This window comes from Fringilla coelebs, assembly GCF_963513975.1.
Source record: "Fringilla coelebs genome assembly, chromosome: 18".
NCBI lineage: Eukaryota > Metazoa > Chordata > Aves > Passeriformes > Fringillidae > Fringilla > Fringilla coelebs.
The window spans coordinates 11,406,046-11,428,084 of NC_140044.1; the positions used below are offsets into that span (position 1 = coordinate 11,406,046).

Below are 22,039 nucleotides of genomic sequence, written 5' to 3' on the forward strand. Positions count from 1 at the left end.
GGAGGGCTCCAGACCTGGAGGATGTCCTGAGTACACCTGGAGCTGGTGCCAGCACACCTTGAAACCTGCCTGAGCTCAGCAGGCTCACCCATGGCAACCCTCCTGATGTGCAGACACTTCAAGGGAAACTCATGACTTATTTACCAGCCAATTCCTTGCCTGAGTTCCAAGTTCAATCCCAAGGCAGCTCAGTTTCAACAGAGCTGTCAATATAATGTACCGTGCTCTGCTGCTCTCCTAACCTTTTTTGATATTATGGGATCCTCACTTATTTGTAATGAAACACTATGAATAAATCAATGTATGTTAATACATGAGGTCTTCAATTTTTTATTAAGGTCTCCACCAGAATCTAATTCCCAGCCTTTCTGAAAGAGCCTTTGAAAATCTTTAAGTCGCTTGCTTTATGACAGGAGGAAAATGTTGTATTTTGAGGAAAAAATAAATATCCAGTGCTTAAAAAGGGAGGCTTTAATAACAACAGGATAAATAAAAGACCAAGATTGATGTTACTGACACCAGAAAAGGGTGAGAGCATGTGAATCCTGTTATTTGGACAGAGAAGAACATTTAGACAGAGCTGACATCCAAGATAAGGCAGTGTAACAGAGAAAGGGCAGGAATTACACCAGCAACAAGTACAGAAGCAGAACTCTTAAAAGAATTATAATTAGAAAGCATGCAGGTGATTTTATTGAGAACCAGCTAATTTTTCCAGGAATTACAATCTGGGTTTAAATTTTTATTACATGCCAGACACCTAGAGAAAGAGAGACCTCGGAGCATGATGGTTCTTAAAACAAACAAAAAATTAAGAACAGGAGGAAAATTTCTACACCCACTGCTTTTCCCTCAGGGAGTCAAGAACCAGCATGACATGGGACAGTATTTTGAGAGTTCTCATTGCATCAAGGCACTTCAAGGCAAGGGAATTTGTAAGAAGACCGTTGGAATTAAATTGAGAAACAAATACTTAAATCAAGAGACATGACCCTGTCCATGCCATAGCTAAACTCCAGAAAGAAAAATGTATTTAATTTAATGTTATGTAGGAATGAGCCAATGCAATCTTGTATGCTCTGCTGGCACATCAAGAGCTAGAGAAATAGAAATTCTATAAAACTGCAAAGGGGGATCAGCAAAATAGGAATTGGGGGAGAAGAAAAGGAGCTTCCTACACCTGGGGCACTGAACAGCACATTCACAGGATGCCCAGGTCAGGCAGTGGCCATACAAAATCAGTGGTATTTATTTTCAAGCACATTATACTGAAGGTTATAAATACAGTGAAAGATGCACTTGTCCTTGATCTCCATCCATATAAATAAATGTATTCTGCTACCTTCAGCAGTTCTAAGATCATTACAGAAACAGTTAGTTTTCCTTATTAAAAAAAAAAAAAAACACTCAAAAAACCCTATCCCCTTAGGGCAAAAAGAGCTACAAAAGCTTTCAAAAAGAAAAAAAAAAAGAAAAAACCAACTCATAACAAAACAAACCCAGTCTGATTTAAAAACAAACAAACAAACCCAGTCTTTATTTTTCTGTTGACTGTAGCAGAGAATGAGTACAAGGGACCTTAAAACAACCTGGGTCAAGTGACAAGTAGCAGAGAAGGAGGCAAGAGCACTTGAGACAACGTCCCCAATTTGAGGTTGTAGTGTGGGTCAATTTTCAGAGCAGCCGCTCACTCCAATCAGACTTCAGGATTTCCCAGGGCTCCTTTCAGGATATATAAACTCCAGCAGAGACATTTGTGGCACAGCCAAATGTGAGTTTACCTTTTCTACAGCAGTCTCTTCCCAGTACAGACAGACCTTGTTAAACCAGGTGGTGTGGGGACATTCAGAGCCACCCTTGTCCCCAAAATTGAATATTCGACTTTAACACATTAACAGTGCCTGCATGCAGCACAGAGAATAGAAACATAAACCAACTGATTTATAAAACCAGGGCTTCCACACTCCTCTACACAAACGTTTGTGTGGCTGAGAAGCCTGGGGATTTCTGTAATTGCTGAGTGCTGCTGCTTAAGCAGCCAAACCCCAGGTGAAGCAGAGGAAGCAGCCCTGGAAACAGAGCTGTCCTCTTGGAAAAGAAGGCAAACTCTTCCAGCTGAGCAAAAAACCAGACAAATAACCAATCATTTTTCTCTTCCAGGCGAGCTACCTGCTGTTTTTTGAGCTGTGAGTGCTGCCCTGAGTGTGGATCAACAGCTGAGAGCTCTGTCTCAGCCTCATTCCTCTCTGGAGCTGCAGGCACAGTGACACAGCTGCCACTCCAGCTGCAGCCACAGCTGGCCCTGCCAGCAGCACATCCTGGGGCTGGCCTGGCACACAGCCCTGCTCTGCACCCTGCTCCCAGCCAGCAGCAGCTCCATGGGCTGGGCACTGGGATTCCCCCTCTGGGATAACCCACAAGTGCCACACTCTGGGTTTAGGTGCACCCATGGCTCTGGGTGGGAGCATTTTTCCTACAAAAATCAACGTATTCCTTCCCTGTTCATTTCCATGTGTGCTCCACCAAATTATAGGCAAGTAAAAAGAAAGCACCAAGGAGTTTCCAGTCTTCTCCACTGATTTAAACTCAATTTTCTGAAGCAACAGAAACTGCAGGGAATCAGAGGGTGAAAAATTTTTGAAAAATGTCCTGGGGCTGGCCTGGCACACAGCCCTGCTCTGCCACCCTGCTCCCAGCCAGCAGCAGCTCCATGGGCTGGGCACTGGGATTTCCCCTCTGGGATAACCCACAAGTGCCACACTCCTGGGTTTAGGTGCACCCATGGCTCTTGGTGGGAGGATTTCTCCAACAAAAATCAATATATCCTTCTCTGTTCATTTCCATGTGTGCTCCACCAAATTATAGCCAAGTAAAAAGAAAGCATCAAGGAATTTCCAGTCTTCTCCACTGATTTAAACTCAATTTTCTGAAGCAAGAGAAATTGCAGAGAATCAGAGGGTGAAAAATTTTCAAAATGTCCTGGGGCTGGCCTGGCACACAGCCCTGCTCTGCCACCCTCCTCCCAGCCAGCAGCAGCTCCATGGGCTGGGCACTGGGATTTCCCCTCTGGGATAACCCACAAGTGCCACACTCCGGGTTTAGGTGCACCCATGGCTCTGGGTGGGAGCATTTCTCCTACAAAAATCAATATATCCTTCCCTGTTCATTTCCATGTGTGCTCCACCAAATTATAGCCAAGTAAAAAGAAAGCACCAAGGAGTTTCCAGTCTTCTCCACTGATTTAAACTCAATTTTCTGAAGTAAGAGAAATTGCAGGGAATCAGAGGGTGGAAAATTTTTGAAAAACCATGGAAATTTTAGACTCTGGAGTAATTTATAAAAGCACAAAAACATGTCTGGAGAAGAAATATGGCACTTCTCTGGAACAAGAAAGATGCTAGGAAAAAAACACCTGTCTTGTGGTTTGTATGCTGAATATTTATCTTAATTTCTTGTTCCAAGTGTCAAAGCATTTCATTACAAAACAAACAAGAGATTCTAATCTAAAAAAATAAGATGACTCAATTGCTCAAAAGCAGCTGTTCTAAATTATTTTAAATAATCTATTTTAAAGACAAGCTGAGCTATCCAATACTTCTGTATTCTAAATAAAAAATAGAAACATTATTAATTTAAAAGTTTAAAAGCACAGACAGAAAACAAACAGAAAAATACCCAAAAATATATTTAAAAATATAATTCTGATTCGAAATATTGAAAATATTTATTTGCATTCTGATGCAAAATAAATGCAAATACAAAGATAAGGAAATTTCTCACAAGATGGAAACTCTGTGGTTTTTAACCATCTTCCTGATCTCCCTGCAGGCCAGGCACTGTCCTAAGTGGAAAGTTGTCTTTGCTCTGCAAACTGGAATGTCTTTCCAGGGTTTCCATAGGGAATGGGGAGTTACACATCAGCTCCAGGGGAACTTGATGGTCCCATGGAAAATTTTAGTGGTCAGCACTGCTATGGACCTAAACACAGCAAAATTGAGCAAAGAAATACACATGAACAAATGCTAAATCTCCTTGGAACATCCTTCACAGAGTTAATTAAATGCTGCTAATACTGAAGCAATAAATGCAGTAAATTTAAAAAAAACAAAAAAAACAAAAAGGCAAATGGTGAAGGAACTCAGAAGAATAAAGAACAGCAATTTTCCCACCAGCACAAGAGGGGCAGAGCACTGAGCCCAGAGCTCTCCCAGCTGGGCAGGAGGGATGGATTCAGGTGCTGAAATCCCTGGTCAGCTGCGTGTAAAATTTGGTTACATGAGCCCAAATTCTTTGTAAAACATAAAGCAGGCCAACAGTACAAGTTTGGGTCTACTGGAAAGTATCAAAAAAGGCTTTGTAGTTTAATGTCCAGGTGTTCAGTGACACATAATTGCTGTGTTAAATTGGAGAATAAAATAAGAAAAGATCAGCATAAAGGAATAGGCTGGTGAACAAGTTCACTCCTGGTTGGTATTTAAGCAACCAATTCCAGTGCACTCCAGTCCCCATTAACCAGGGGCACCTCCTCTTATTCCATCTTTCTCTCTGTTTTTATCCACTTTAAAGCTCAGAATATTAACTCTTTTAAATCACTGAGCTGTGGTAACAACCCCAGAGATGTAGATGTAATATTGAGAGCACAAGCACAGCTCTTCTCTCCTTCCCAGAGCCCAATTTAACACAATTTTCTGGGGAGATGTGAACACTTTGCTAACTGTCATCATCTGTGACTGCAGAACTTCTCTTACAAGGACATAAAACTTTCATGAGGAAGGGAGAAGTGATAGCAGAGGTATTAACTAAACTAGGAAGCACAAGTTTATTTCCCACTGCAAGAGAGAAAACACATAATTTAAAAAATAACCCGCTTGGATTTTTCAAAACTCCAGTGGTGAACAAGCAAGTGCACAAGTCTGGAGAATGTTACTCCTTCTTTGCAAGGTGGAGGAAGAAAGTGCTTTGTCCTGTGCTTTCTAAATTAGAAATGCCAGCAAGAGTGGAAAATCAGAAGTTAAAAAAATCCCTAGAGGAAAAAAAATAAAAGGGTACTTATTGTTAAAAATGTGGTAATTCAACAGGGAAATAGACCATCAAAAAATGTGATGAATTAACTTTGGGTTTAGGAGTTCCTTTGGAATAACCTATAATGGCACGAGCAAGAGGCCCTAAGCTTGATACAAGAACAAATTGTGATAAAGATCTCATCACTCCACTGCAATGGCCCTGCTTGCCCCACACTACTGAAATCCTCAGGGAACCCAGGATGGCTGTTCAGACTCTCTTTAATCCTCTTAAATAAATAAATTAACAAGGCAGAATATTCTGCTCAAATCACAGCTGATAGATCCATTTAGCCTGCCCATACATTTGGTACATATGAGTAAGATTTCACCCTGATGAATAACAGAGTTGTCAGGATTTTGTGTGTTCATAACCTTAAAACTGAAGGGAGAACACTCCAGTGTCTCAGGATTGAGAGCTTGACTGTCAAGGGGAAAAAAAAAAATATATGTTCATATGTTTCTTCCCACAGCAATTGATCCTGGTATGCAGACCACTTTATCTTACATCTTTTGCCATACAGAATTAATCAGCCCCAGTGAGCAGAATTTTGCTCTCTACAGCCATATCCACCATTAAACATTAGGACTTGAAGCTTCCCCTCTGATTTTAGCAATTGCAGCCTGTTTCAATGCAAATGGTAAGTACTGCTGTTAAATCACACACTACTTTGTGGGTACATTATACAACCTTATATCTATTTTCCATTTTAGTGACAGCCTGCACAGCAGTTTGGGGAAGGCATTTGAAGCTTATAAATCCATTGCATTATTCCCCTACATTCCCACTGATGTTTGATGTGCCTGTCTCTATAAAACAGCCCTTTCTGCCTCTCCACACCCCTCCTGCAACCCTCCCAACTGGGGATGATTTGGAGCTGACAGGTAGCTGCACTAGCTCTCTATACATAAAATAAGTTTTTTCCTCCCCTTTTTCACTCAGCAATGCCTCAAAACTGAAACAATCTCTTGCTATGGACAAAAGAGGAGGCAGGACAAGGAAGATGACACAGCCACTCCATGCATGAGTGCCAAGGTCAGGAGCAGGGTCTGCAGGGACACCCTCACTGCTGTCTGTCCCTTTACTGAGCTAGAAGAAAAGGCAGATTTTCCTGACTTCTTGCTGCTTTTTGAACTCACTCCTGGCTTCTGAAGCAAGACCTGGCATCAAGACCATTTTTATCCCTCAGTTCTTATCATACTGAGCAGCACACAGGGCACAAGGAGGTGGGCTGCCCTGGGAATAAGGATCCCAGAGATTGTCACAGATGTCAGCTCCTCCAGCAGTGCTCAGCAAGCAGGAGGCAGCCTGTCCATCCAACCAGAAAATCCCATTGTCTGCAGTTCCTTCCCACACCAGGGCTGGGCCCAGCTTCCCCTGGCCCATGGGACTGTGTCCCACCTGTGCCATTGCTGATGTAAAAGCTGGGACCAAACCCACTGAAACAGCAAAGCTGCTGCCATCCCAGAAAATGAAAGCTGCAAAACCAGTCCCAGCTCTTATTCCTTCCTTTTTTTAAATGGAGCCTTCTGGAGAGGGACTTTTCACAAGGGCATGCAGTGATAGGACGGGGGGAATGATTTAGGTTTGATATTGTGAAGGAATCTTTCACTATAAGGGAGGAGAGGCACTGCACAGGTTTGTGGATGCACCATCCCTGGATGTGCAGAAATCTAAAGTTGGACAGGGCTCAGAGCAATCTGCTCTAATGGAAGGTGTCCCTGCCCATGGCAGAGGGTAGAATGAGGTGAGCTGTAAGGTCCCTTCCATCCCAAACCATTCTTGGGTCTATCATTTCATTTTGAGAACCACTTAGGTCCCAATTGCACAATCCTGTCTGGAGCTGGAGTCACTTATATTCACCCAGAGGACACCCAGGCAGGCTCAGCTGTGAACAAGCCTGACTGAGTGGTGTTTAAATCCTCCTTGGAGCAGCTTTAGGAGTGCTCAGTGCTCAGCTGCCAGAGCCCAGCTCTGGTGCACTCCCACCCCACAGAGAGCAGAGCAGCTCTGTCAGTGCCAGGCTGTGCTCCTGCCCAGCACCTTTCCCCCTGTGCCTTGCCATGCCACTCGCTTCAAATTCATACCAGGGCTGCCACAAGGCTTCACAAATAGATGAGGAAGAGTTTTGTCCCAGGCAAAGTGTGATTTTCCAGGGCTGGAAAACATTCTGCAGCTCCTAAGAGTGCAGAGATAAGGGAGTCAGGTATCAGCAGAGAGCTGGATGTGTTTCACAGGGTTCAGCACTGCAGATGGAGGGGAGGGGAAACCAACTGCAAGGCTCCATGATTGAAAACACCTCAGGAAACAATAGGCTATTTAGTTTTAAATCTTGCCTTACATATTCCACTCCATGCTCTAATAAAGCCTACAGGAAAACTTCATTTTTCCCCGTATCCCAAAAATAAACACAAATCAACTGATGCATTCAAGTCTGACAGAAATATCCTTGAACTCAAAGTTACACAAACATAACCATTCATTTCCCTAGTTGCTGCCTCAGGGAAGCATTGTTCCTCCAGCCAGGTGTTATGATGCCACGTGCAATGTGAGTTAACCATGAAAAGGACTTTTATCACAGTATGGTTTGGCTTGGAAGGGACCTTAAACATCTTGTTCCAAACCCACTGCAATGGGCAGGGGCACCTTCCACTAGAACCGGGTTTTTATGCTGGAAGAAAACCAGCTGTAGCTCAGGGTGCCTGCTGGAAATGTTTTATTTTGAATTCAGCATGTGCAGAGGGTGTAGAAAGTGAGAACATTCTATAGAACATCTCACTCACCAACATTTTGAGCACCACAGACCTTCCAGAAATTTTATAAGGCTTCTCCACAGTTCTTACCACTTGTAATTTGTTCTCATATAGTCAGCACTGAGTTTCCAAACCACATCTTTCTGAGCCTGAGTTTGTATAGCTCATAATATAACCAAAATCAAAAGCAGCTCCAGATTTCAATGGAAAGAACAGCAAGGAACAGCCATTCCCAACCACACCCTTCCCTTCCAGCTCATTTGAGACCTGACAAGATCCATAAGATGCTGTTAAAATTGTATATTTGTTACACAGATCATCCCAGCACCACCAGCTCCTCCCCAGTCCCAGCCATGAAGGTTTAATTACCCCCTCCCCTGCAGTGACACCTCTGAGCAACAGGGCTCGAGCTGGGTAAGGACAATTAGCACTTCTGAATTCAAACCTGGCAGGCCAACAACCTTGAATGAAATCAGAATGAAAATCAGCTCTTCTGTCCCCCACAGCCCCTTGCTTGGGGTCACTCTCAGAAGCATACTTCCCCAGTGAAACACCCCTGCATGGACACCTGATGCAATGGAGCAGTGAGTCACAGAGTCACAGAATCACAGAATAATGAGGCTGGAAGAGCCCTCTAAGATCATCAAGTCCACCCTAACACCCCAACCAGACCATAGCACCAAGTGCCATGTCCAGGCTTTGTTTAAACACATCCAGAGATGCTGATTCCAGCACCTCCCTGGGAAGAGCATTCCAGTACTTTATTATTCTACAGAGTCACTGCCCACTGAAGCCCAGAGCAAAAAGCAGGTACAGGTCTATGGGACAAGCCCAGGCTTTGGTTATCCTGCTTTTCCTGCAGAAATCCTTGCTTTCAGGCATTAATCCTACATTTAATCTTGGCAAACCGCAGTTTTAGCAGGCAATTAAAGATCATTTGCTTTCCAAAGGTGAAATATAATTGTGGCTTTGCATCATTTTAAGTAGCTACAGAGATTTTCCTCCTGCAACTGAGATTCCACTCCAGGTTCCCAGCCACATGGAGACTGGCACAGTCCCCATCCCTGTTTACAGCATGACTGGTAGCACTTGCCACTTCCAGTTCTGAGGCTGGTATCAAGCAGAGTGTAAACCATAGACAGCCAGGGCCCAGAATGGGGGCTCTACATTTGATTTCAAGTTCAAAGTTGAGAGTGTCAGAGTTGGAGGACTCAGATCTGTGTTTTGCATCAAAGCATGCTATTCTGTCTAGCTCACCTCCATCTTCACGTTCCAGCACAAGCCTCACTTGGGTGTGAAAGATAAGGCATGAAGAACATAAGGAATCCCTTCTTTTCCACAGACGTTATCAGAGCTGCTTGTTTTCTTGAAGGGAGCAGGAGAGAAACATGATCCCTCTACAACACCCCATGGGCTGTTAAATGTAAGGAATGTGATGGTAGAGACTCGATTCAAAGAATCATAAAATGGTTTGGGTTGGGAGGAACCTTGAAATTAATCCAGTGACATCCTTGCCATGGGCAGGGACACCTTCCACTGTCCCAGGTTGCTCCAAGCCCCATCCAACCCAGCCTTGGACACTTACAGGGATCCAGGGGCAGCCACAGATTCTCTCAGTGACCGACTCCAGTGCTGCACCACCCTCTTTGTAAAGAATTTTTTCCTAATATTTAATCCAAATCTCTGCCCTCATTCAGTTTAAAACCATTTTCCCTTGTCCTGTCACCCTGTGCCTTCACAAAGCCTCTCTCTAACTCTCCTGTAGCCCTTTAGGTAATGGAAAGTGCTCTAAGGTTTCCTCAGAGCCTTTTCTCCTCCAGGCTGAGCCCTGGAGGGGGCTTTAGGGTCCTTTCCAACCCAAACCATTCCAGGATTCTCTGAACATTGCATCCCCTGTCACAGACTGAAGGTGATTAACACAGGAGCAAAAGCAGCACGGAGTGAGCAAGTCACAGCTTTAACCCCAAACCATGTGGGAATCCTTACCAAAGTCTTAATATTCCTAAGACACAAGAACCATAAGAAGCCTGGCTGCACACCTGGACACATCTGGAAGGGATGAAGGGCAGGAGGAGCACTCAGCACAGGAACACCAGCTGGAGGCACTAAGCCAATATTCTGAGCCCTCAAACACACATGTAACCTCCTTTCCTGCCAAGGGGATCTGAAGTGCATCTCTACCCTCTCATCTCAAAAGCAGAGGATAAGTGAATCAAGCCCAGAGCTCTGTTCTTATCCCAAGATCAACCTGGGATCACTCACACCAAAAAAAAAAAAAAAAAAATTAAAAATTCTTCTGCAATGAAAGAATCACAGAGCACTAAGGATGAAAACTCATTTGTAAATCAGTTCTGAAACCTATTAAAACAAAATTTACTTTTCTAGGTTGATTTTTTTGTCCTTTCTTTTTGGCTTCTATCTTAAAAATTTCAGACTTAGAGCAGAAATGAAAGCAACTCAAACCCCAAGTATCCATGAATAATAACTAAGAGTGGTCATACAATCCAAATCACAAAATAATTTGCCTGTACCTCACCATGCTCTTTGCACACTGAGTTTGCCATACCAGAGAAACAAAGCATCACAAGAGCAGGTACAACCATTTTTTGACATTGTGTGTTGAAACAATGACTCTGACTGCACTTTTTGCAGTTGCCTCTCAAGCTCCACCATCAAGTTTCCCAAACTGTGGATATTTTTTCACCAGAAAGGAAAAAAAACCCCACCAACCTGTATGGAGTATGTGCGGGATGAAAATAGGCTGTGCAATTTTCCAACCCAATTTCCAAATTTTTAAACTGATATCTCCACCCTTCCTGCTAGCATAATTGCCAAAAAATAGTCTGGCCACTTGCAAAGATTTTGAAAACTGCTGCAAGTCTAAATCAGCCCTGCAAAACAGAATGGAAGCCAAACCAGCTCCCCCATTAATGCACACCTGCCATAAATAAGAGGGCAAGAAATTCCACCTGAAGCCAATGTAAAAACCTTGTTTTAATGCCCTAAGTAATAGCAAATAAATCCACCTGGACTCCTTCATCCAGCAGGGAAAAAAAAAAAAAAAGAAAAGCCAAGTTGCTTCTGCACCATTCTAGCAGAAAAATAGTCAGCTTTGAGCTAGATAACAGTGAAGAAAATAAATGTTTATATGCAAAATATTCACTTGGAATTTAGTGCTTAAGAAGCTGTCTTGTATTAGTATTTATAGCAAGATGGAACATGCTTTCCTGAGCAGCTCTGCAAAGGTGGACAAGGTTGAAGCCCTCATGAATATTGCTCAGCCTGTGATGGAGCTGGGCTTTGCAGAGCTCCCTGCTGGCCCCATCTTGCTGTGCCTGTGGGATGAAAGGGGCAGGATTCAGGTCCAGCCATGGACCTGGGGAAATGGAGAAGGGGGGATAGAGCTCCCCAAATCCCATCTCAGAGCACCACAGAAGCTGCTGAGCCTGAGGGGTAAAAAACCAACAGCCCCAATCCCAAAAATCTCTTCTGAACCTTCTATTGAGGAAACAGGTGAACCCCAGACAGGGAATAACCTGCTCTGACTCCATTGATGCAGGAGGCTGAACAATTACTTTATTAAAACTATACTATAATACAGTAATACTATATCATAATTAAACTACAGAGATACTAAAGAAAAGCCTGGGACTGTCTGAGACAGCCAGGACACAGCTTTGACCCAGTTGGCCAAGGAAACCAAACAATCCTGAACAGAATCCAACTGACAAATCACCTCAGGTAAACAATCTTCCCAACACATCCCACACATGCAAAAACAAAAGGAGCAGCAAGAAGGAATAAGAATTGCTTTCTCTTCTCTCTGTGCTTCTCCAGGAAAAATCCTGGGAGAGAGCATTATGTCTCTGTTCAGAGAATGTGAATGCCACACCTTCTCCTTCTACATCTCAACATCCTGCACCAACTAAAACCTAAAGGATTCATTCCACAAGTTTGTTGCTGTCTTACCACAGGGGTTCCATGCTTTTGCCTCTTATCACAAGGGTTTCATACCTTCTTGGTGTTCCTCGTGGGCAGCTCCTAAGGGCACTGGCTCTTTCTTCTTCACAAAGCAGCAAACTGACTCTAGTTCCCTTCTCCCCCAGCCACCCCACTCTTTTACAGCACTGACTCCAGTTCCCTTCTCCCCCAGCCACCCCACTCTTTTACAGCACTGACTCCAGTTCCCTTCTCCCCCAGCCACCCCACTCTTTTACAGCACTGACTCCAGTTCCCTTCTCCCCCAGCCACCCCACTCTTTTACAGCACTCTTCTTCTCACTGCTCACAGCTGTGCCTGTTCAAGTCAGGCCTGTTCCTCACCTTTGCTAATTGGCCCAGCTGCAACTCCTTAGGGGTAAGATTACTTTCTACACTATCTTTATTTTCTCATATCCTATCCCCCTACACATTTTCATTCAAAAAAGCCATTTAACTCCCCTAAACTCCTCACATAACACCCTCCTTCTTCCCACCCTTGCTGGAAAGTTTCTGCTCCCTCCCTCTCCCAGGGGCACATGGCTTGACACTGACATTTTGCTTTCCCCTCTAATAAAAACACATCATCAGAAAGAACAAATCCTGTGCCCAACATTACAGAGCCTTTAAAAGACTTCCCAGTGCTCACATCCAGAGGCTTTTCATTTGTGCACTGACTGTTTGCAACTTCTGCTGAATAAACTCACTGCTGCTTGTTCCCTCTTGAATAAATCCTGGACCTGATTTTCTAATATCCTGGGGATAATCCAAAGTCAGAAGACATCTGGAAATCCTCCATCACCTTGGAAAAACAACATCCTTTGTTCCTCAGGACAGAACTGCTTTGGAGTAAATACAGGGGATATAGCTTTTGCAGACACATTAGGTACTACATGAATAAAATCTCATTACTATTGTAGAAGAAGTTGTCTCCAGTCAGGTTTGCTGCAGCAAGTTTTCTGCTTTATTTACCTGAACCATATTTTCCCAGAAGCCAGAGGCTGTAAAATCCACAGTTTATAAAGCAAGCTAAAAAATTCCTACCAAAACAAATGTTTCTTTTTTTTTTTTTCATTAAGTGACTTCCCACACAAAGGTGTCTCTGAGCTATCCATTAGCTCCAAGTGAGCTACATCTCACTGAACAGCTAAATACTCTTTGTAGAGGGAGAAAACACACAGAAAGAGCAGAAAATGTGTTCCAAAGTCAGAGGCTGAGGCAATGCTCCACCCCAACTCATCACAGTGTTCTGGGCACAGGACTGGACAGACAGAGTTGTTCAAAGGACAAGACTTGAAAATCCAGTGCCTACCAACCTCTTGCCCACTAAAAAAGAGGCTGGAGGGGGAAAAATATACCAAATATACCAAACATACCTTCTCTTTTTGCGCTGCTCTGTATAAATATCTCTTCATTTCCTAAAATCCAGCTGTCTTCAAATAAAACTGCTGGTCCACAGGGTGTCCAAATGAGCAACCCCAGGACCCACATCAGTGAAGCCTCACACAGCACTCAGAGCAGAGGCTGATTCCTTTTGTTCACACAAGGACAAACTAAAGCCAGCTCCAGACCTTTCTCACCATGCTACATTGATTTTTGTATTTTGCTCAATTTGAGAAAACATGGGCATTCACTCAAACACTGACTAGCACAAAAATAACTGTATTATGTGCATTATGGCCCATTTTACATTGTAAGGTTTATTTCAGCTGTGTTATTTTGTTTTCTGAAGGCACAGTGTGGAGACCTTGTGAATGAAAAGTGAACTGTTAAGATCTTTAGATACCACTCAACTCCAGTTCTGGTTTTATGGTGCTGTAATCAACTTCCAATCCACACAAAAACATTTCAATCACACTTCAAAAATGTTTTGCAAAACTCTTGGCATAATGCACTTGCTGAACTTCATTACATTTGCCTGCTCTCAAGTTCCAAACAGGAGTGAAAAAAGATACTTTTCTGTTCCCTCTTTTAATAGTCTATTGAATTTTCCCACTACTTCATCTGCAGGAATATTATCAACCATGAATTTTGTTTATTGGATAATCCATTAGATTGGTTCAACTCCCTTTTTTTTTGTTCCCCACATTAACAGCAATATTCTGAGCACTCTTCACTCCTCCCTTGGGACACTCCAAAGATACTTTCAATTGCTTTAGGTGGCATTAAAAGTCTTCCCAGTTCAGAGTCTCAAAGAACATATTTTAACCCAATTTATTTTTCCAACTCCCCTTTTAGGGCGATCTCCCTCTGCTGCTTCTTCCCTTTTGCTAATGAGATGTAAAAATCAGAGGAGTCTGGCTAGCTCCACCTCTCCTTTAAAAATAAGGAGAAAAACCTCCACAGAGAATGCACATCAACTCCTGGGAGACTCTTTTAGGGTCCTCCCCTGCTGTCATCTTATAGCAGGGGTTCCATGCTGTTGTCTCCTTATCACAAAGGTTTCACAGCTTCTTGGTGTTTCTCGTGGGCAGCTCCTCAGAGCACTGACTCTTTCTTCTTCACAAAGCAGCCAACTGACTCCAGTTCCCTTCTCCCCCAGCCACCCCACTCTTTTACAGCACTGACTCCAGTTCCCCTCTCCCCCAGCCACCCCACTCTTTTACGGCACTGACTCCAGTTCCCTTCTCCCCCAGCCACCCCACTCTTTTACAGCACTGACTCCAGTTCCCTTCTCCCCCAGCCACCCCACTCTTTTACAGCACTGACTCCAGTTCCCTTCTCCCCCAGCCACCCCACTCTTTTACAGCACTCTTCTTCTCACTGCTCACAGCTGTGCCTGTTAAAGTCAGGCCTGTTCCTGATCTTTGCTAATTGACCCAGCTGCAACTCCTTAGGGGTAAGATTACTTTCTACAATATCTTTATTTTCTTATATTCTTTATCCCTACACTCCCCCTTGGCAAGGGTGTCCCCAGGAGCACATGTGGAATCTGCTCTGGGTCTGTCCTGCTTGGTGCAGTGTTGTCAAGTTTTATCTCCATTTTTATCCTTTCTTCCCCAGGGATTTTTCCACCTTCTAGCTGCTTTCATTGCCTCTGTTTCGTCAGGGAGCTCCCAACCCTGCTGGGTGTCCTCCTCACATGGGACCACCACTTAATGGGGTCTTTGCTTCCTTTTTGCCAAGGTCAGGATTTAATGTGTGGGATGGTATTTCTTGTTGGGACTCAGGTGTTTATTAGTTCTTGTCTATGTCACAGTCTCACAAAGTGTGAGCTCTACAGCACTTAAATCTAACAAGCCAAAAATGGAGCCCTATCTCTCTTCCCACATGACCTTTTAATGATAAACTGTCCAATTAAGAAATGACACCTAAATTATTTTTACTTTTAAACCAATAACCAACCACCCGTGACCCACAAAGGGGACCTTTTTATCCAATTACACAAAACCACCCAAAGCCATGGAGAAGAAGGTGAAGAAGAAAGTAAAGAAGAAGAACCAGCCTTCACCCTAAAACCTCCATCTTGCTTTATATGTATCACTATATTCTAAACCCTTAAACTCTAAGTTTTCCACTATGTGATATTACACACTTCTATTCAAACTCAACACCCACAATATCAAATCTAATTCTATCATTCAATTTTTGAAGCCTTCTCCATGGCCTCAGGTAAAATGTGGGTGTTCTCTTGCAGGTCAGGGCCCGTCAGCACAGAAAGCCTGAAGTTCTCAGTGACCAGGGTTCCAACCCAGAGTTCTGCATTCCCTGCTTTCCCCAGAACTCCAGAAAGGGAAGGAAGCAGCTTGGCTCCTCAGTGCCACTGTCACCCCGTGCCAAGGAAAGCCACAGTGCCAACACCTCTGCTGGGGCAGAGCTGCAGCGCCTTGATGAGCAGCCAGAGGAAGCCCCGAGTTTTTCATGTGTCCTGGTGAGGAGGTGACCAAGGTTAATTGCTGCAGATGCAGACTTGGGATTCCCTTGCTGGGAATTGCAGGATAAAACAGCCTGAATGGCTCAGGCTCTTTTCAAAGTGTTCTTCATCAAGTCTCAATTATAAAGCACAGTTAGAGGAGCACAGAACAAGAAATGGTGGCTATTTCTTCCTCTTGAAGGCATTTCTTTCTCTCCCACGCTGTCCCATATAGCCAGTCACCGTGACCCTGGGCTGTGCTTCCTACACTGCAGGATGACTGCAGCAGGGCCAGGGGAGGAAAAGGCAGGAGCCCCCTCAGGGTCTGACTCCAGACTTTTACAACCCCAGGCAAGTACGTAAAGGACACTTAGTCACAGTGATTCATGCAGCACATCATTCTGATGCCACATTCTCCTCCATCCCAGATCACACTTTTCAAATCCTAACAGTTTCTTTAATTTTTTTTTTTTTCTGGATGTCTGACACACTGCAGACTCTTTTAAAGATGACTGAAAAACAAGCTAGCCAGGATAATTAAATTTGCTGTAGAGTGCTCTGCACCTTCACAAAAAAATGTTCCAGGGGAAGGAAAGTAGTCCAGGACTTTCCACAAATAAAAATGGGTAGAGGATTTACTAATTCCTGCAGGACTCACATTACAGACTTCAAAAATCTAAATGCCACCACTAGAAAAGGGATGTCTATTTGTGGTCAAGCTTGAGTTGTAATTTCAGCAATAAAAGCCCTTGATCAGTGCAAGCCTTTATTTTCTGATTGTCTCAAGTGATTCATGATTTCAACCTCAAAGCCTTATAGTGGTTCAGCCTCAAAGAACATAAAAATAATTGCATGTTATTGGACATATCAAAGCTGTGAATAAAGTATTTTGCACCAGCTTCTTTTAGCCTGATTTCAGGGTTTTACAGACCCTTGAAATGAGTTTTCCAAATCTGGTAAGTCAGTTGAAGATGGCAATAGGCCTCAAATAAAAAGTGTAGAAATATTATGCTTATCCATACCTGAAAGGCAAAATAACTTCAGGTAGTTCCTGCCTAAACTTACCCTGAAAAAAAAAAATCAGGGCATTTTATAGAAGGAAAAAGGTCCTTTATTAACAATTTGAGCTTGGTACAAAGTATAATTTAAATAGACTTAGCAGCTGCTCCTGGACTTACTGGAGTATTAGAGCCTTTCACCAGCCAGTATTCAGAATCTGAATAGGAATAACAAGAACACGAATTTGAATGAGACTCAGCTTCAGCTCCCACATCTAAAACACAAGGAGGGTGGCATCAAAATGTGGCAAATTAGAGTGCAGACACCTGGTCCTGAAAAGTCACGCAGAAAACTTAGTTTATGCTGCTTCGCCTTATTTCTCATCAAAATAATTTGGAGGCTTGAACATGAAACAGATTTGTGAATTCACTAGGGAGCCAGAGAGAGTCATCACACAGTAATGGAAAGGCAGATTTTTTTATTGATTCAAATTAAGGGTAATTTATTGAAAAAAAAGCACCACAATTTGCATGAAAGCCGTTGCTGAAAGACACAGCAGTGTAAGTGTGTTTTGATCCATTTGACTCAAACACACGCACAGAACCTGCTGGGTAGAGAGCAGCAGCTCTGCAGTCACTGCAAGAGAAAACCAACTGGTCCTGAGCCTTGGCTCTGAGACAGCTCAGTCCTTTGGTACTTCTAGTTTCTCCCCTCTTTTACTCTACCACAAGTGGTCTGGTCATTCTTATCCTCTCTGACCCTTCCAGCTTTTATATTTTTCAGATTTTATTCTGCTTTAGTGAGTAAGTCTAGGCTTCATATTAAGGGATAGTAAGCTCTCTTCACAGAATAGGTAGACAAAACAATTCTAGCTGGGGACCCAAGGACAAATGATCCAGATCACAGGCCCAAGAGCATAAACAATGTGGACTGAAGAGAGAAAAACAAGCAGGATGGGACTGCATGGGCTAAAGCTGGAATTGGACAATTAACTCCAATATGCAAATAGAGCAGAACTTATAAAAGTGAGAGACCCTGTGAGCAGTCGTGCATTTTGTGGCCCTTTTGGGTTGTGCTGCCCAAGGTGGATCCATTGAGGCCTCTCAACAAATCCCTGCTTACTCCTTTAGCTCAGCCTAGTCTCTGTTCCAGGTCAGGCATCGCTCCCAGCTCAGGACATTCTGATTGCTTCCTCACCTCCTGAGCTGTGGCAAGGAACGAGGCTCCCGTGTGATCCTAACCCCAGCTGTAGCACTGGATTCCCTTCCCCAGCTCTTGAGACAACCAGGCTGTTTCTCCTGGAGCTCCTCACTACAAAGCTTCCATGTTTTTGAGGAGATCTGCTGGGAACAGCCAACACCAACATTGCCTGCCTTCAGCACCCCCCTGGCTGCTGTCCCCGTGCCACACCACAGCCAGGCTATCAGCCCTGGCATTCCTCTCTGTGACCAGGCTCTTGGTGCCACCTTCACACATTATTGATTTTCCATTTTCCCAAGGCATTTAAGCCAGTTTTCATCTGTGTGAGCACGCTTGGAAGGCTCGGAGATTTGAGAGAAGCGATTTCTCTCCCCCAGCCACAGAGTGGCTCCTTTAACACATTCCCACATTTGCATTTTGCCATTTGCATATGCACAGTTTAATGCCAGAGCAGCACGTAAACAGGACTGTTAGTTTTATGAAAATCTGACTTTTGGGGGGAATTGCTTTGTGCTAAACAATAGTAAAAAGCAGGATCCAAAGTAAATCTTACAGTGAAGGGAGAAAAACCCACTTATTACAAGACTAGGAAAACTGCATGAAATGCTGAGGAGCCTCTTACAAAGGCAAATTATCCCACAGCGTAGATGGCAAAGGGATCATTTACATTCCCAGTCCGTAAAAAGCAGTGATTAATACAGCTAGAGAAAATGTAAAATTTAATGAGTAACTGAAGTGTTCAAACAAACTGCTAGTTTAATAAAGCAGAATGACAGGGCCAAAGTGTTGGGAATAAAATCCCAAGGTTCTGTTAGCAGAGAGAAAATTCATGGATGGAGTGAGGGAAAGAAAAGGTGATTTAACATCAAAGGAAATAATTACTCTTCATCTAAATAAGAATTAGAATGAACATTTATATTGTCTTTTCTTCCCCTCTGAATGTCTCCAAAACTCTTATTTGTTTTAGTTTACATACTTAGCTAATTAAAGCTCTAAAATAATATAAATTTTTATGGGCCATTTTTAGAGAAAACCAGCATAACTAAAAACAATCCCAGGCACTTGGAATATTGCATCAAGGTTCTATTAGTTTTCATGGTGCAATATTTTTTTTTTAACTGCCTCCTGCTGAATAATTACGATCTTATTTTTAAGCAATTTTTAAAAATTACACATGGATTGCAGACTTTCATTCTTAATGGCCTGAATTTAGCAATAACCTGCATTGGAGTTGGCAAAGAAAATACTGAACCAAGGTCTCAGCTGATGCAGAGGGGAAGCCTTGCTGATGTTGTGCTGTTTGAAGGGTGCTTGACTCTGCAGCTCCAGCCCTGCAAATCCACTCCCTACTCCAAGTGCTGAGTGGGGTCCAGCTCATCTCCTGTCTCTCCAGTGTTAGCTCTGCAGGCCAAATGTGCGCTGTTATTTTTGTTTATCCCCTTTCTCTGAACTGAGCCACGCAAACCCAACGTGAGCAACCTGTGATGAAGGGTCAGGGAAGCCCAGGGTGCTGCTGGGCAAGGCTGACTACAACTCTTCACTGAGAGCTTTTCACTCCTCACAATGTGCATCTGAAATGTCCATGGAAAAGACAGCCCAACTCCCTCCAGAAGTAATACAGATATTTTTCACAACTGCATCTTCCTCTCCCAACAACATCCACCTACTACTGTGCAATGTAGTCACAAACAGATCCATGGAGAGCTGCTAATAACAGCTTGCATTTTGCAGCTCTAAATATTCAGCTATTAGAGTGAGAGTGGTGAGACAGATCTACCCAGAGCATTGCAAAAGTCAAGATGCCCTCTGAAAACATGCTCCTCATGGGAACAGCTTGACCCCAAAATGCCAAGGTGGACAGATGCAAGACAAGGCAGAATTAAGGGTTCTGCAGGAGCCCTTTTGGAAAGTACCACTTTGCATTCATGCAGCATTGTCATCATAACCTCAGGATGTCTCCTATAATTAGGAGCTCCTCTCTGAGGATACATTTTCATCCCAGATGTGTTTGTCATGTTGGAAGTATGGTACAGCGAGTGCTCTGAGTGGGAAGAGAAGTAATGGCAGTACAAGAGCACAAGCCACACTCCAACACAAAGTCATTATTTCCTAGTCACTGATGTCTGCATGACTTGCTGCTCACAGAACTCATCTGCAGAGAGAGGACTCTTCCCACTCTCACAGCAAGGACTGGCTTGGTTTCAGACACTGGGAGGTTTGTGGGCTTTTTGTTCACCCTTTTTCACTCCCTCTTACAGTTACTTTTATTTTTACTGTCACATTGGCAAAAATCGATGCACTGAGAACACAGCTGCTAGAAACACTTGTTAGGGACACTAGGATACAGCTCAAGGTCCCACACACACACTCTCCCTTTGCAGTGTCTGTAACACCCAAAAGAGGCTGGAAATGGCAGCATTTCCAGGGACAAACCAAGAAAAAATAAAGGAAGAAAAGCCAGTTTTAGTGAAGAGACCCTGAGATTAGCTCAGCTGGTCAGAGCCTGGTGCTAAAAAAACCACAGCTGGTGGTTCAGCCCCTGTATGGGCCATTCCCCTAAGAGCTGGACTTGATCCTTGTGGGTCCCTTGCAACTCAGATTATTCTGTAAAACTGATGATCAAACCCCAAGTCTGCTGTTATTGGATGAGTCTACAATAGTAATATTTAGAACTTGGGTGTAAGAGCACTTGAAAATTCATCAGCCCAGGCAGTTCTTGCAGTGTGTGTGTCCTGAATGAAAAGGATGACCCCAGACATCTCTCTAGAAGTCAAGCACAAGTCAGATTTACATACATATCTGCAAAGACGTTTGGCTTCTTGAGCTACAAAACTTATCTAGCCATCACTTCAGCTTCCAAAGTTTGAAAAGAAGGCAGGAACCCATCATCTCTGCCGTGGTCATCTCCTGTCCCTGCCTCAAATGTGTGACATTGGCTCCTGAACACTGCAGGCTCTTGGCAGTGACATTAATTTTAATTGAATATCATAAGACTGCATTGATGCTCAGCAAGAGCCCCAATCCACTAAAGCATATTTCCCTCTAGGGACTTGGGCATGAAAAGGAAAAGCTGCTGAACAGAAGGCAACATATCTTCCTCTACATTTATATCCAGAGACATATCTGCCTGCAATGGCAAGTACGAAAAACAAGTGTCACCTCAGAGAAGAGCTCTGTCACCTCATCTGTTACCCTCCTCAGCAAAACAATGGCTCTCTGAGGGGCAGACAAGGCTGAATGGGTTGTACCAGATTGTTTTCAGCTGCAGGCAATATTTATAATCACTTATTTATATGCAGAAATATTTAGAAACAGTAAATTTAGAGACTGTCATATTGGTAAAAGCTGCACAAGCCATGTCACAGAGTGTTCTGCCCAAATCCTGCAGCCCTTTAAGTGAGAACAGGATGCAGAGGAAAGTGGTTCTCTCATAAATTATTAGTTATCCTTTATCAATAGTATGAACACTCAGAAATATCATCAGTAGGAGACACCACATCTTCTGAAGGCAAGTAAATGAAAAATAAAAGTCATCTCTATCTTCTGAAACACCACCTCTTCCAACAGTTACCATGGAGCATGGAAACTAACTCAGAGCTGTCCACTGCTTTTGCTGTTATTTGATTTCTCTCTGTTCTTTTGGGGAGAGGGTAAGAGACATGCACTGCACATGGTGCCAACACTTGGGTGCTCAGGGCAGCAGGGCTGCACTTTGCTGGGAAGGCTCACAGCGAGCAGGGATCCTAAAGGGATCAGTGCCATCCAGCAGGAACACTTCTCTCCCTAAGAGCTGCTGTCAGTTCTCTCATCTACACCTGACACAGCCTGTAAGCTCAGTTATAGACTGGTGAGGACTCTGAGATCTCCTGAGCAGATGGCAGCTCTGCCAATCTCATCCAGGACTCAGCCTGTTCAGCACAGCAGCACAGAGAGCAGCAAACTCCAAGCACAATCTCTCACCCACCTGCACACAGACTGGCAGCAGTGTCAAACCGCTGCTGTCCAGGTCTGTACAATAATTGGTATAAAAAGGTGGCTTTCTCCAAAAAGCAAATGCTACCACTCCTGGCAGACCCACTACTGTGCACAGCAACAACTGGAGAGTTGTTTTCTTTCTGTGCTTGTCTAATTTCAGACAACACCAAAACACCAATGTGGAACTGCACACAAAACAGATGCACGCTCAGCCTCAGCAG

At 43.6% G+C, this 22,039-nt stretch overlaps 1 protein-coding gene across 1 annotated transcript in view; it reads right to left on the bottom strand.

Annotated features, from left to right (window-relative positions):
* Window positions 1-22,039, bottom strand: part of PTPRT (protein tyrosine phosphatase receptor type T) — a gene marked incomplete at its 5' end in the record, with an annotated part of 453,063 nt that overhangs the window by 116,209 nt on the left and 314,815 nt on the right. The gene's annotated exons all lie outside the window — the stretch shown is intronic.